We start from the raw sequence: 16,121 nt of genomic DNA, 5'->3' as shown, positions 1-16,121 counted from the left end.
TCTACATATATACCCGATACTGCAAATTGATTTCTTGCTTTTGGCTACAAAAATGATCCGATCTGATCCAGGTTCAGCAATCTGATAGATATGGTCATTATCTATGATTTTGCGTTTTTAGTTTTCTCAAATCTGCAATATTGTGGATGCAACAGATTTTCGTCCTTTGTGTGGGCGGAAGGGGGTAAGACGAAATTTTGAGATATACGTTTTATAGTGAGATCTAACAGGAGTGCGGATACTAAATTTGGTTACTCTAGCGTTAATAGTCTCTGAGATTTGTGGATGCCCCAGATTTTCGTCCTTTGCGGGGGCGGAAGTAGGCGGTGCAAAGTTTTGAAATTTTCTTGTAGCAGTGACATATCACAGAAGTCTGGATCCAAAACATCGTTGCTATAGCTTTTATAGTCTTTGAGCACTAGGCGCTGAAGGGGACGGACAGACGGACAGACGGACGGACGGACAGACGGACAGACAGACATGGCTCAATCGACTCGGCGATTGATGCTGATCAAGAATATATATACTTTGGGGTCGGAAACGATTCCTTCTGGACGTTACACACATCCACTTTTACCACAAATCTAATATACCCCAATACTCATTTTGAGTATCGGGTATAAAAACGAAACAGTTATTGGTTGATGTCCTTCAGCTTCTCTGCATCCGTCTTGGCGGCCCACAAGCGGCACCCAATTTTTTTATAGTCATCGCTGCACATGACTATCGCCCTCAAATACTCGGCCGGCACCCCAGTTTCCTCTCATAGTTTTAACATGGTCACTTTTTTTTTCCTTAAAAACGGCAGCAATTTTTTGCATTGTCTTCAAATTCCTTGAAACCATACCTCTTATTGCTGTGTAATGTTGGTTCATTACGTGGTTTCCCAAGGTGCTCAACCTTCCAATCATTTTGCCGCATAGTTTGCACTTGCAGCCATGCACGAGGGGCGAAGCCTTAGGGGAAATCGGTGTTTTCAAATTGTCCTTTCCACTTTCAGTACTAAGAATGTCTTCAGTAAACATGTCTGGAGAATTAAAAAGTTATTATATGTATTTTTTTTTAATTTTACTTATTTACTTACTTAAGTCCGGATCCTCCCGAACCTCCTGCTCCTGCTTCTCCGCCACGTGGTGCACTGGCTCAGACGAATCATATATTTCATCAGAAATAGTACACTCCATATCATTGACTGTATAATCAGAAATATTGTGAATATTGTCAGAAATGTTGTCAATATTCTCCTCAATATCGTGAGTTGTCAATATTGTTGTCAATATCCTCAATATCCTGAGTTGTGGCCGACTCCTCCGTATCACCGTGCATATTGTCAATATCCTCAATATCCTGAGTTGTGGCCGACTCCTCCGTATCACCGTTCATATTGTTGTCAATATCCTCAATATCCTGAGATATCATCAGAACAGAAATATTCTGCACCGGAGTAACAGGCTCAGCATACTTCGCGTGCGTCGTCCCCGCTGAATGGAATACATTATTAGAAGAATATAATATAAATGTAACTAATTTACTTACCCTTACGTTGATGGTCCAGAAAAAAAAGTACAAATTAATCACTCCTGCTGCACTTATGTCGCAAACTTGGGCTCCACCGAACGACAACGTCATGGTAGAATGTAGAATATTTTCAGCCTGTACAAGATTTTCAGCTGTAGAATGTAGAATATTTCAGCCTGTACAAGATTATCAGCTATAGAAGCCTGTACAAGATTTTCAGCTGTAGAATGTAGAATATTTTCAGCCTGTACAAGATTTTCAGCTGTAGAATGTAGAATATTTCAGCCTGTACAAGATTTTCAGCTGTAGAAGCCTGTACATGATTTTTTAGCTGTAGTGTTCAATTTTTGTTTGTTGTTTGATTGATTTTTGAATTGATTGTTGTTGTTTGATTGATTTTGTTGTTCTGACGGCTTGATCCACCGGTGACCAGGGACGCAGGATGGCTCTAAGCTATAGTATTTATTGTACGAGTAATAATCAACTAGCACAGCACTAGCATTTAGCCCGTATTCAGAGCAGACTGTAAGTTTAAGTTAGTCTGAAATTGTTTTTATTAACATACGAATAATGAAATTGAACAAAACCCTTAATAATTTGTTGTCAGTAAGTAAGTAGTATATAATGGTTATATAGACAGTAAATATTGTATAAACGAATATCTTTACTGTATGTACCATTTTGTACCAGAGTAAATATTTTGTAATTGAAAATGTTAGATTTATGCATTCTTGAATTTTCTAACGAAAAGATCGTTATAATAGTTTTATTATCTTTAATTGGTTTTCTGTTTTCTGTTTTCGTTTTGTTTTTTTTTGCATTTGATATGATTCGGTTCAAAATGTGTGTGTTGTTTACGCACATATTATGGTTAATGGTTCTTAATCTTGTTCGTTACTCTTTTATTACTCTTTTTGTATATCTTTTGTTTTATAAATTAATCTTTAGCTAAGCTGAGGAGCGTAGCGTATCGGATCAAATCAATAAAAAGTTGATGGGTCTAAGGGGCTAGCTAACGAGGCAGTCAATGGCAATGGCAATGGAAATCCAAATGGAAATTTATGCAAACCATGCGGCAAAACTAAAAAAAAAACTAAACTAAAAACGCAGAATCATATACGAGGGGGAACGTTGTGAGTTGCTGCGGACACCGCAACTCTACAGTTATACCCGATACTAAGTCAGTATGGCTCTCCTCCGGCAGACGCCTCTACAGAAAATCAGTCTGAGCGTGACGTCGGGCGCTGCGTAGCCACTGCAAATTGATTTGTTTCTTTTGGCTATAAAAATTATCTGATCTAAACCAGATTCAGCAATCTGATAGATATGGTCGTTATCTATGATTTTGCGTTTTTAGTTTTCTCGAATCTGCAATATTGTGGATGCAACAGATTTTCGTTCTTTGTGGGGGCGGAAGGGGGTGGGGCGAAGTTTTGAAATATTCTTGTAGCAGTGACATATCACAGAAGTCTGGATCCAAACCATCGTTGCTCTAGCTCCTATAGTCTATGAGCATTAGGCGCTGAAGGGGACGGACAGACGGACGGACGGACAGACAGACAGGGCTCAATCGACTCGGTTATTGATGCTGATCAAGAATATATAAACTTTATATATACACACTCAAACTGTGACATCATCGCCAGAACGAACGAGAGTTTTTGAAAAACGATTTTCGAATGTGGGCCGGCAATGGTCACGATCACTTTTTTGATGCCCTAAAAGGAAACGCCGAATGTGGCTCGTTTTCTCAAGTGTCTATTGTTTCTTTCAAGAAAAGAAAATAAATAAGAAATAAACGAAATAATCGTGCCTGACCGTCAGTCGATCCCCTCAGATAGTGTGCAACAGCAGTAAACGGAGTCCAGTTCCATGTTTACCCAATCGGGTTCGGGAGTAATCCAAGCCTCGCTTCATTTGCATGGACTTTTGGCGTCGAGTGCTTCCGTCCTCACATACCACATTACACATGTACCGAGAGCTGAAATTGCATTTCTTATTACCAATTACGATTAAATAATCCATCGATTAGGCGATATGTGGAGAGTCGAGCGACCAGGTCTCAGTTTCCCTCCCTCCCCATATACGACTACTACCTAAATCGTTGGCTGGATTGCCGATCTGGCTCCGCCCACAAAGCTTTTGTTTATTCGTTTTCTACTTTTAGCGGGACACAAGGGGTGCTAAATCAAAGTGATCTTTAATCAATTTTTTTTTGAAAATCTTGCCATTTTCAGGGCTTTTGGAAGTTCCGGGGAGAATCGTGAAAGTCCCAGTATTGCCGCCTCGTCTGGGCTTAATTAAATTATTCGAAATTATCGAAACGTGCGGGGCACTGACTGACATCCCCCCCAATTCTCCCACTCCACACACACCCCCTCAAATCTTTTGTTGTGTGTTGTACGAGTACATGATGTAGGCCAGCCAATTGTTTATGAAGTGCACAGCGAGTACGAGTAGTACATATGTATATACCCAATATAGAGCATGTACATGCGATGCATGTGTGTGTATCCACTTTAGTTAAGTTAAGCATGTGTCCATGTGTTTGTGAGCTGTCCGTATTTCGGTGCCAGCTAAACATTTCTTGTATACAACTATATTTTGTTGCTTTTTATCTGCGGATGCCACTCGGAGGCGGTTCAGCATGAAGTCATGCTTGGTCTCAGCTCCAGCCCCATCTCCTCACGCATTCATCTTAATTACGAAGTTTTTATAATGAAAATTTCGGGGCTGCGTTTCACTACAAGTCAAGTATATATTTCACTGTAAAAAAACTTCATTTGTAGATCAAGATTGTAGTTTTTTTCTGCCACACCCGAGTACTTTTTTCTTCATACTAGAATTTTTGGTTATTTCCCTTTGTTTTTCCAGTTTTAATGCCAAGTGTAAACAAAGCGTCTCGGGCCAGACCATCGCCTGTTGTTCATTAAGTGCAGCAAAACGCTGAGAATGCATAAAAAAAACGAGGGGGAACGTTGGGAGTTGCTGCGGAGAACGCAACTCTACATATATACCCGATACTGCAATTTGATATCTTGCTTTTGGCTACAAAAATGATCCGATCTGATCCAGATTCAGCATTCTGATAGATATGGTCATTATCTATGATTTTGCGTTTTTAGTTTTCTCGAATCTGCAATATTGTGGATGCAACAGACTTACGTTCTTTGTGGGGGCGGAAGGGGGTGGGGCGAAATTCTGAGATATACGTTTTATAGTGAGATCTAACAGAAGTGCGGACACCAAATTTGGTTACTCTAGCCTTAAGTCTCTGAGATTTGTGGATGCCACAGATTTTCGTCCTTTGCGGGGGCGGAAGGGGGTGTGGCGAAGTTTTGAAATATTCTTGTAGCAGTGACATATCACAGAAGTCTGGATCCAAACCATCGTTGCTCTAGCTCCTATAGTCTATGAGCATTAGGCGCTGAAGGGGACGGACAAACGGACGGACGGACAGACAGACAGGGCTCAATCGACTCGGCTATTGAATCTGATCAAGAATATATATACTTAATGGGGTCGGAAACGATTCCTTCTGACATAAATTGGATAAACAATCCAAGCACAGTTTGCCAAAAAACAGACTTTATGGACAAGCAATTTAGTTTAGTGTTTACTCTGCTCTCCTCCTCCCACGCAGCTAGAGGGTTTCTCGATCTGATCACATCACGTATTCGGGAAGGGTATGGTAAAATATCATGTGAGAATGTTATAGCAGTGTAAGACAGTACGTATATAGTATAAATTATTGACAGACGATCGGAGAAACGCGGCTGATCCTGTGCAGCTGGACATATACATATTCAGCTTATCGCGTTAAAAACTTTACATTAATCACGTCTGTCCCCATTCTACTTACTCTTTCCGAAGTGTTGTCATTTGCTGATTTCACTTTTGCAGCTGCACCAACACAAAGAACTTTAGTAGAGGATTCGGTGTGCAACTCAGAGCCAATTTTGTTGGGCAATTTCCTAGGCTCCAGCTCTCTCAGTCTCCAAATTCCAGATGTTCCCACAGACAGAAAGAAGAACAGGGCTGAAAGGTTTATAAATATAAATTCACTCAAAGAAAAAAATGAGAAGTCGAAACAGTTTTCGAATCGCGAATGAAGATAATCTCATTATTATTTTTCTTTTAAAACTAGTAATAATGTCGTTGGACTCCCTTTCCTCTGTGACACACTTTATTCTCAAATTCCAGAGTGATACGAGTACTTTTTTTTTACCAGTGTTATAGTATATACATATGTGAGCTGCAAGAGAAGGGGGAATAAAATTCCACTCCAGACTCCATATACTCTGTGATTTCGACTGGTTTCCGTAGATGAAGCAAATGTTTAAGAGTTTAAGGGCAATTTATTATATAGATTACCTTGACTACATCAATATTTCTGAAAGTAGTGCTCTTAATTGCTAGGGTCAGATGCGACTGAGAGAGGCGTTGCTCACTTTTGAAATCGTTTGCTGTTAAGTTTTCTGTTAATTATTGTGATATTACGCCATTCTGTCAACCGATGTCTTAGTAAGACTTTGGGTCGAGCTTCAGCTTGGACAAACAATGAAGTTGTTTGTCAATTGCTTGGGCAAATACTCGTACTCAGGTGGAAAAACAAATACCAGAATGGGGAAGAGGTTAAGATGGGAGACAAGAAAATATCAAATAAAGGGCCAATTAAGGAAGGTGATTGTGCGATTCTGTTTATCTTATCAACGACAAATTTTGACCCCAGGGGCGTCATTTATAATCCTCAATTTGTTTGCATACTAAAGCAACATTAGCCGAAGAGCTACCTACAAAAGAGAAGACGATGTTTCCTGATTCCCAATTCGTAGGCTATTGATAAACAATCAGTGGGGGAATACTCAAATTAGCCAGGTCTCATGTGGATTAGCCGATTCCTCACACATTTCAAGCATCAAAGCAGACAGCAGACAGAACGGAACAGAACAGAACAGAACACAACAGAGCGGAGAAGACGTTGAGCTGACGGCTGGAGGGATCAGATCCCACAGAAGAAGCCGCCTTGAAATTTACGAAAAGAGCCGCCTATAAATCGCAAGATTTTAGCACTGCCCAGGGCTTTATCTAAAGCTCCATTCGGAAAAGTATTCAAAGCATAAAGCGTAACCAATTGATTGCTAATTGATATTGATGTGTCGATTATTTTATGATTATTCTTTATGATCGTTAAATTTTGATATACCAAACGGCGAGCGAGATCGAACACCAAACTTGATTCAAATTTGTAGATCACTTTGAACAATCAAGCCACTCCCTGAGTACTTCTCAGGCTTTGTCTTACCTTGTCTTCAGTTGGATTGTTATAATTTAATAACTACACGGGAGGGCAAATTAAGTCTGTAGTTCGGGTACCACAAAAACCACTTAAAGACGCTTTCTCTAATTGCCCCCAAAACGAAGATTTGGTTTTTATTTTTCGAGAAACCTGTGGGGTAGCTTTCGGCTGCGGATGTGGCTGTGACTGTGGCTCTGACTGTGGCTCTGCCTCAAGCTGCTGGCCAGCTCCATGGACAGACAGTCATTTGTGTGAAAATCATCGTAGCATGAAGCGTTGTCAAATACCGTTTGTTGCGGGGGTCGGTCCACTCTCATGCTTTTCTTTCGGCCATTTCAAGGTCTGTACAGAAACCGTCTGTTGGGTCAGACCTCCCTCCATTGACCAGAGCAGAGCTCTAACAATGCGGGTTCTGGCATAAGATTAACGAAAGCCCACATAGACATAGCTCATCCTCCCCATTCTCACTTGACTCTTTGCAGACAGCAGAATGAGCTCTAACAACTGCGGTTTCATCGATCCGCAGGGCCAGTTGAGCGCAGCCCTCGCTAATCGGGACGGAGACGAGAACCAGTTCGAGCAACAGTTCGCGGAGTACCACCAGAACGTCAGCGGAAACGCAGACAACCAATGCAATGCCAACCAGGAGGAGTATCAGTCCCTGCTGGCGCAGAGTATCAAGCGGGGCAAGCAGCGAGCCTTTGAGGCCATCCTCGAGACGGGCATCAACATTAATCCTTCAAAATTGAGCGACATCAGCCCCGTGGAGTTGGCCATAATCTGGGGCAACCACAGGGCGCTAGAGAAGTTGTTGAAGCATCCGCAGCTGAGGCTGACATCGCATTCCAATCTGCTGAACGCGGTTATCAGTCGCCTGGGTGAGCAGCCGCTGGACGACTTCTGTGACCACCAGCGCTGCTTCCAGCTGCTGCTCGAGAGCGATCGTGTGGACATCAATGAGGCGGACAAGGCTGGCCTGGTGCCACTCTCCTATGCGGTCAAGTATCGCAACACAAAGGTGGCACAGGAGCTTTTACGGCAGGGAGCGTACATCGGGGCGAGAAGCGCGTTCGGAGATCTTCCCATACAGGAGATGGACCCGAAAGTGCTGGAGGAGCACTTCGATTCCTGCATCACCACCAACGGGGAGAAGCCCGGTGACCAGAGTTTCGAGATCATCATCAACTACAAGAATCTGATGAGACGCCAGCGAGAGCCCGGGCAGTCGGACAAGCGGAGCATTGGCCATCCTCACCAATTGGAGGACGAGATGACTCCAATCGCATACATCGCCGATTCCAAGGAGCTGCGTTACCTGCTGCAGCACCCGCTAATCTCGAGTTTCCTCTTCCTCAAGTGGCACCGCCTCTCGGTGATCTTCTATCTGAACTTTCTACTTTTCTCTCTCTTCACTGCCTCCATTATCACGCATACGCTCCTTAAGTTCCACGAAAGCGACCACACGGGCCTGACTGCCCTCTTCGGCCTGTTCTCTTGGATAGGGATTGTGTATCTCATGATCCGAGAGGTCATACAGCTTGCCATGTCGCCGCTGCTGTACTTCAGGTCCATCACGAACCTGATGGAGGTGGCTCTCATTGTCTTGTCGATCCTAACCTGCATGGAAGCCAGCTACGACAAGGAGACGCAGCGCATACTGGCCGTCTTCACCATTCTGCTGGTGTCCGGGGGGTTCTGCCTGCTGGTTGGCTCCCTGCCAGTACTCTCAATTTCGACGCACATGCTCATGCTGCGCGCCGTCTCCAGCAGCTTCATCAAGAGCTTTGCTCTCTACTCGATCTTTGTGCTTACGTTTAGTCTGTGCTTCTACATACTGTTTGGCAAGCCCCAGGTGGATTCCTCCTCTCCGAAGGACAGCACGCCAGAGCCAGCAAAGGAGGGAGAAGATGATGGTCACTTCAACACATTCTCCGTGCCCATCGAGGCGCTCATCAAGACGATTGTGATGCTCACGGGAGAATTTGATGCCGGTGACATAAAGTTTGACAGCGTCTACACTTACCTGATCTTCCTGCTCTTTGTGTTCTTCATGACCATTGTGCTGTTCAATCTCCTGAATGGTCTGGCTGTCAGCGATACTCAGATGGGTTTATATTTCCTTTTCTTCCTCGGCTTTATCCAACTGTTTTCTCCCCTCTCTTTTCCCACAGGCCATCAAGGCCCAGGCGGAACTGAACGGCGCCATTGTCCGCACCAATCTGCTGACCCGCTACGAGCAAGTTCTCACTGGCCGAGATGGACACGCTCAGACCTCATCGTCCCAGTTGAACAAAGGCAGTCGGTTCGCTCGAGGAAGACCATGAGCTAGTCACCGGTTCAATCGTAATTTTCTTCATGCTTTTCTTGAGTTTCACGCCCTCGTGGCTTTTCCCACACTTGGGACCCCACTAGGCAGAAAAGCGAAAGGAGAGAAAATCTTCACTGATGAATCGCCTGATCGGATCGGATGGGCTGTTATATACTCACAACACATACTCATTGGCCGCATTTGCGAATCGCTGGGCTGTGAACAAGCTTGAATTGAAAGAGTGTCGGCACTTCGGTGTGCCAAACATACATATCTTTACCCCTTGAATCAGCTCGTGTTGATTTTTCTGCCGTGCATTGCACTTTTGAGCTCAGGGCCTAAACGAGAGTAACACACCACACACATGCACATTATTATCATTATCATCGTCATTATGATAATGACTGTGAGCGAACGAATGCTGATGAAGCCCCATTGTCAATGTCGAAAGTTATGGGATTGGTTAAGGAAACCCAAGGTGGGATATGAAAAGTATTGCGCTCTGCTCTGGCATAGGATCCCAGCTTTAATATTAGGGGGATTCCCCTTCCAAGCAACGATGCGACAATCAACGGACATTGATTAACAACTGTATGTACATATGCATCTACAGTGGGTACACAGCAAGGCAGGCGCGATTAGATACAGGCCAGCGCCGAGCAGCGTAGACACCCAGTACCCTGCCACCCTCCGAGGGAAACAGAGAGCGATGAAGGGGGATCTGTGTGTGCGTATCCAATGAATTAATATTTCATTCTAGAACGCAATTGTCTGCGTTAGTTGGGCACACACACACATAGTACATATATGCTGGCAGCGTTCCCATTCAATCTACTCGACGGCTGATGCACGCCAGTAGCCCCCGCTGGAAACTTCCTCAGATTCTGGAACGCAGAGGATGCGGGCTATCGTCGACAGGGGAATACTACTAAGCAGAAAGAGAAGGCGAGTTCATATTATTGCCAATTTAATGCAAGCAAATAAAGAGAGTGAAGTGGGCGATGCCAAAGGCAGAAGAAAGAAAGGCCGTAAACCAAAAGAAGGCCTGTCTCGCTCTCTCTCGTGGGAATTGACTTTGAATTTCGAATATTTCGGTATCTATTTTCATTGCGGCCAAAAACGGAGAGACGATTCCGTGTATTGCGATGCCAGCATCAACGAAAATAGATGCCCAAATGGAAGTGCAAACATCTCTGAGGGGAGGGGTGGAGTGTCGGGCGTGTGGCCGTGTGTCTTCTGTCAGTATGTGATTGGATACTGCTTGCTGCTTTCTGCTCGATGGCTGCCCCTAGAGCACGAGGTGCAGGCGTATCTGGAACACCAGCTGCTCGACGGTCTTCTTCAGGAGCGCCGCCAGGGACAGGACGAATCCCAAGAGGCTGAGGGAGAACAGCCAGGGCGTGGTCATGAGCACGGCAAAGAAGACGAGCGTCTCGTCGCCCCGGGCATTGGCCATGCGCCACAGCAACTGGCGCTGGATGGTGCACAGCTTGAACTTGCTGTTCCACAATCGGTGGCGCTTCGAGCCGACGGTTTCGTTGAAGCCCACGGTCTTCTCGACCAGCCAGAACACCGCGCAGCACAGCAGTTGCAGCACCAGCAGCACGACCTTGACCACAGCGGTCTCCAAGACGAGGTGCTACAAGGCCACCATGCGCTGACGGTGCTCCGGCTGCATTGTGGAGAGCACGACTGCGCCGAGGGACTCCAGCGGGGAGACCCTGGGGGAAAGGCCGTCGGAGAGCTCCTCCCACTCCGAGTCCGCCTCGGTGCGCTCTATCGAGCTGAACTCGCTCTGGCTCTGACAGGTCTGGCTCTGACAGGAGCACGACTCCTCCTCTTGGTCCTCCTCGGTGGGCATCGAGTAGTCGCCCTCGTAGTCGCCCTCGTAGCGGCAGTCGGAGTACTCTTCGTGGGGTCGTCGTAGTAGTCTCCGCGGCTGTCCGGAGAAGCGCCGCCTGTCCAGAGGGAGCTCAACACGGGCGGTGGTCCCATCGAAGCCATCTGTGGCACAGCATTGAATCTGCAGGGGAGCCGGGGGTAAGTTATGTCCTGGGGGTAAGGGGAGTCTGGGCTGCTGCCGCTCACCCATCTGAATCCCCCATCGGAGGGAAGGTGGGGGGGTGAGCGTGACCTATTGGACCCATTGGGCGGGACAGCAGAGGACTGGTGTGGATTTGGCCTAGGAAGGGCATCGCATTGAGTCCATTCTTGTCGGCGGAACCTTCGGGGGGGGACCTGCAGCCCCGGCTGCTGCTGCTGCTGCTGCTGCTGGTCGGTAAAGACGAAGGATCCCATGGATCCGAAAATACCCCGCGAGCGGGTGAATGGGGAACGTGGATTGTTAATAGTTGGATTCATCTTATTCCAGCACCTGTGAGGAAATATTCGTTCATGGGCTTTGTTTTGTATTTGTATTTTTATTTACTTTATGTTCCCTGTGATTTCGATATTTGCTGCCGTTCTCTGTGTTGTGCCGCTCTCTCCAGATATTCGTACTGAATGATTTCCAGAGCCAGTTCTGAACGGCTCCAAGTGATAGTTCAGGGCCCACTTCGATGTTGTGTTTCGAATCACAGGTCAGGTGACGTACTTTCCCTGGGCAGAGCTGCGAATTGCAATAGTTGATCGGCTTTGTTGGTTTGGGATAGGACTTGCGATAAATACCATGCCACCATACTCCTTGGTGTGGCCGAAATGTTGGCTACCATTCTGGGATTAAGGAGTTAAGGGTTAAGGGTTAAGGGTAGTGGTGGAGGGGGGTGGGGGGTATATTTTTGCTTGGCTTTACATCTTCCTTAAGCTGCTGTTTTGTGTCACAGCCAACCTGTCATTTGTACATTGAATTTCTGCTCGAGAGGTCTCTTTGGAGTCCTCTGTTCCCCGTGTACAAATTTACATAAAATCACAGGAAGCACTTAGGATTAATAGGGGGCACTCATCCCCCTCTACTCCCTCTCCCCCTTTTGGTGGTGTCATGGGTTAAGCATTTGCTGTGTTCGGCATTCAATTTGTGGCTTTTTCTTACCTTTTATGATGCGCTATACGGCTGTAATCCATGTAGGACATGCACTTTGTTTATCCATTCAAAGGCGCTAAAGAGGGTAGTCCTGTAATCCAAAAGGGCATCCAGTATATCCAGAGCGAAGGTTAATCCATTCGATGGAGCGCTCAAGCAGACCAGCCAGGCGGTTGACCAGAAGCTTAACGAGGCTTAAAATTTCCAAGAGGCCGCCAGCCGGCAAGTGTCATTGCAGTCCCTCCAGTCGACTCCACTCCAGTCCAGTTTTTTCCCAAACTGTGCGACGTGAATAACTTTGATGATTTCTTGGCCCAAAGGCGCCCACACAATATAAATACTCCTCCCTTTTTTGTCAATAAGTTTATTTTCAGTCGTTACATTTACGAATAACAGGCGAGTTTTTCTACTCAAATCAAATATTAAAATTAAAAAACGAAACAGTTATTGGTTGATGTCCTTCAGCTTCTCTGGATCAGTCTACTCAAGCCAAATCAAATATTAAAATTAAAAAACGAAACAGTTATTGGTTGATGTCCTTCAGCTTCTCTGCATCCGTCTTGGCGGCCCACAAGCTGCACCCAATTTTCTTATAGTCATCGCTGCACATGACTATCGCCCTCAAATACTCGGCCGGCACCCCAGTTTCCTCTGATAGTCTTAACATGGTCACTTTTTTTTTCCTTAAAAACGGCAGCAATTTTGCATTGTCTTCGAATTCCTTGAAACCATACCTCTTATTGCTGTGTAATGTTGGTTCATTACGTGGTTTCCCAAGGTGCTCAACCTTCCAATCATTTTGCCGCATAGTTTTCACTTGCAGCCATGCACGGGGGGCGAAGCCTTAGGGGAAATCGGTGTTTTCAAATTGTCCTTTCCACTTTCAGTACTAAGAATGTCTTCAGTAAACATGTCTGGAGAATTAAGAAGTTATTATATGTATTTTTTTTAAATTTTACTTAGTCCAGATCCTCCCGAACCTCCTGCTCCTGCTTCTCCTCCACGTGGTGCACTGGCTCAGACGAATCATATATTTCATCAGAAATAGTACACTCCATATCATTGACTGTATAATCAGAAATATTCTGAATATTGTCAGAAATGTTTTCAATATTCTCCTCAATATCGTGAGTTGGGCCGACTCCTCCGTATGAACGTGCATATTGTTGTCAATATCCTCAATATCCTGAGTTGTGGACGACTCCTCCGTATCACCGTGCATATTGTCAATATCCTCAATATCGTGAGTTGTGGCCGACTCCTCCGTATGACCGTTCATATTGTTGTCAATATCCTCAATATCCTGAGTTGTGGCCGACTCCTCCGTATCACCGTGCATATTGTCAATATCCTCAATATCCTGAGTTGTGGCCGACTCCTCCGTATCACCGTTCATATTGTTGTCAATATCCTCAATATCCTGAGATATCATCAGAACAGAAATATTCTGCACCGGAGTAACAGGCTCAGCATACTTCGCGTGCGTCGTCCCCGCTGAATGGAATACATTATTAGAAGAATATAATATAAATGTAACTAATTTACTTACCCTTACGTTGATGGTCCAGAAAAAAAAAGTACAAATTAATCACTCCTGCTGCACTTATGTCGCAAACTTGTGCTCCACCGAACGACAACGTCATGTTGTCAATTTCCTGTGCTTTCGGGCTTTGCACTTTCCGGCCTTGCAGATGGTCCCAGTATATCCCGCATAATACATTAACAAGGGCACTGTCCCCGTCAATTCTTACACTGTACGGTGAGGCTTGTAGCTGCTGTGAGGAGGCCTAGGGTTTTTGGGGTCCGCCGAAAATTAGGCACCGTCTAACGAGAGGCAAGACAAACTCTCTTTAACAGTCGGCAAAGAGGGCCTGGGATCAAAGAGTGGGTCAGAGCCAGGTCAGACTTCCTCGTCGAAAGGAGAGCGAGTTCGAAGTCGAAGTCGGACAAGATAAACGGCTATAAATAAATGGCATTGGACGCCATTGCGGGATTCCAAGCCTGGTCGACATCATTGGATTTTGTTCTCCAAGTGTCCTCTATAGTGTCAGCCTTAGTTGAATATTCAAAGAAAGGAAAAAGAGAAAAACCATATAAATACAATAACTAGTAAAAAGTAGCCATGAAGTGAGACGGTGATTAGTGAAACCTCTTCGATACACCCTTTCGACGGGTCACCCGTTTGGGTCTTAAATTGGAGGAGGCTCGTCTTCCACGACCGCCAGCTGAAATTCGTAGAAATTCGCCGGAGCTTTGGGTCGTCGCCTTGGAGCAGTTCGGCGAGCCAGAGAGGAGAGGCCAACTAGTGCCCGGCAGACGGCAGCCGCGTCTGCTTGTTCATCGCTCCGCGTATGCGTCCATACCCCGTGCGCATGGGAGGAGGCAAAGAAAAAAAAGTGTTCTTCAGTGGCGACAAATAGTGGCAGATCGAGTTAGAAAATTTCTCATAGAAGGCCAGCCCCGCCCAAAATAACAATAACACAAAAAAAAAGAATCAAATATAAGAAACAAATAACGGATCGTAGTCAGATGCTCTAAGCATCAATACCCGAGTTATTTTATTCTCCCTCTCATTTAGGCTTCTTTAGCTCTCTATCCCTATCTATCTCTCTCCACCTAACTTTGCGCTGCGGGCGAGCCCCCACATACCGGTGCCCGATAAGCGCCGCTAATCTGCACATAGGAATGCAAGACTGAGCGCAGAGGAATGTAAGGCGGCGTGAGGGACGGGAAGAAAAGAGACAGGCAATCACCGTTAAAATTAACTCGATCTGCCTGAGCCACTCGGTCGTCATCTCAACTTTTTTGTGTGTGCGAATTGTGTGTGTTCTTTTTTTATACTTTTCAGGGGCCCAAATCGGAAGCGCTTCGTCGATGGAGGTTCCTGTAAGTCGTTCAATTGAATAAATAAAATATGTATATGAAAGTTCGAAAAATATATAAAAATATGAAAGTTCGCCACGGGAGCGCACCCAATTAGTGGGTTGAAAAGAGAGGGCATCAGAAAGTCACCTCTTGATTCTTTTCCCTACGCCTCTCGTACATTACACCTTCTCTTTTGGTGGATCGCTATGCCAGCAATTGCTCACATAAAATTCTCTTACATTTCTTTTCTTTTCACTCCTATTCAAATCATCTGTTCTCTCTCATATCTAGCCTAAGCTTCTTATTTATTTACAGTACTTTACGCAAATTATTTAAAATTAAGTCGTAGCCAATACTCGGGAAGGGCAAATGAGAACATTAAATTACTGGGGATCACTAATTTTAGTCATTAGAAATAAATAAACGTTTATAATGTCTGAGTAGAAGAAATAGTGTTTGATCTCCTGCAGCAAGCCCCTGTAGGTCTCGCATAATATAAGGGGTCTTGTAACAAATTATGTGGTATCGGGCACAGCAAGACCAAGGTAGGGTGGGCGAACATCACTCCTCATGAACAGCTGAGGAATTCTTTTCGTTGTCCGTTCACCAGTGCAGTTATTGTCTTTCGTTTTAGGTGTTGTGCTTTCCGTCCGGTTTCATATGGCTTATTGACACGCATTAAATGTAGAATGATAATAGGGTAGGCCTCAGCTTAGGAGCAAATAAACAAGAACACCACACTCGTGGCCGACGAGCCAGTAGCCGGAAAATTGACAGCGTGCCGCTTCAAGCTGAGAGGACCATCTCGCCTACATCGTGGTTGCACGTTACATTTATTATTATTTTTGGCGCCCAACGTGGGGCCTCACTGTTAGGTGGGAATTATTACAATTTGTACTTAGGGGTGTGGTCCACGAACAATGACCTAAAACAAACCTTCACTTTTAAAATTTTCCTTCCATCGACTGTTCGATGTCTTTATTGAAGACAAAGAAACGCAAATCATTTCCGCTTTCATTCAGTTCTCTTACGGATCTTTGGAACACCGATAGAAAACTAAGCCCCAGGGTATGTTTCCGGGCCACGATTCTAAGGGTTCTGAGTGAGTTTGA

The 16,121-nt window shown here is 45.0% G+C and overlaps 4 long non-coding RNA genes across 4 annotated transcripts; 1 reads left to right on the top strand and 3 right to left on the bottom strand.

Annotated features, from left to right (window-relative positions):
• Window positions 1-846: 846 nt before the first annotated feature.
• Window positions 847-1,124, bottom strand: LOC117194789. Its single transcript, XR_004474923.1, has 2 exons — window positions 1,085-1,124; window positions 847-1,027 (listed from the first exon to the last, which is right to left on the bottom strand). It is a non-coding gene; the product is annotated as an uncharacterized LOC117194789 (long non-coding RNA).
• Window positions 1,125-11,457: 10,333 nt separating this feature from the next.
• Window positions 11,458-12,195, bottom strand: LOC117194487. The gene is made up of 3 exons (XR_004474842.1): window positions 12,154-12,195; window positions 11,554-11,837; window positions 11,458-11,499 (listed from the first exon to the last, which is right to left on the bottom strand). It is a non-coding gene; the product is annotated as an uncharacterized LOC117194487 (long non-coding RNA).
• Window positions 12,196-12,734: 539 nt separating this feature from the next.
• Window positions 12,735-12,918, bottom strand: LOC117194488. Its single transcript, XR_004474843.1, has 2 exons — window positions 12,879-12,918; window positions 12,735-12,827 (listed from the first exon to the last, which is right to left on the bottom strand). It is a non-coding gene; the product is annotated as an uncharacterized LOC117194488 (long non-coding RNA).
• A 1,341-nt stretch (window positions 12,919-14,259) lies between these two features.
• Window positions 14,260-15,455, top strand: LOC117194486. The gene is made up of 2 exons (XR_004474841.1): window positions 14,260-14,575; window positions 14,993-15,455. It is a non-coding gene; the product is annotated as an uncharacterized LOC117194486 (long non-coding RNA).
• Window positions 15,456-16,121: the final 666 nt, after the last annotated feature.

This window comes from Drosophila miranda (genome assembly GCF_003369915.1).
Source record: "Drosophila miranda strain MSH22 chromosome Y unlocalized genomic scaffold, D.miranda_PacBio2.1 Contig_Y3_pilon, whole genome shotgun sequence".
Lineage (NCBI taxonomy): Eukaryota > Metazoa > Arthropoda > Insecta > Diptera > Drosophilidae > Drosophila > Drosophila miranda.
The sequence above is the reverse complement of the archived record's forward strand: the minus strand, read 5'-3'. Positions and strand labels throughout refer to the sequence as shown.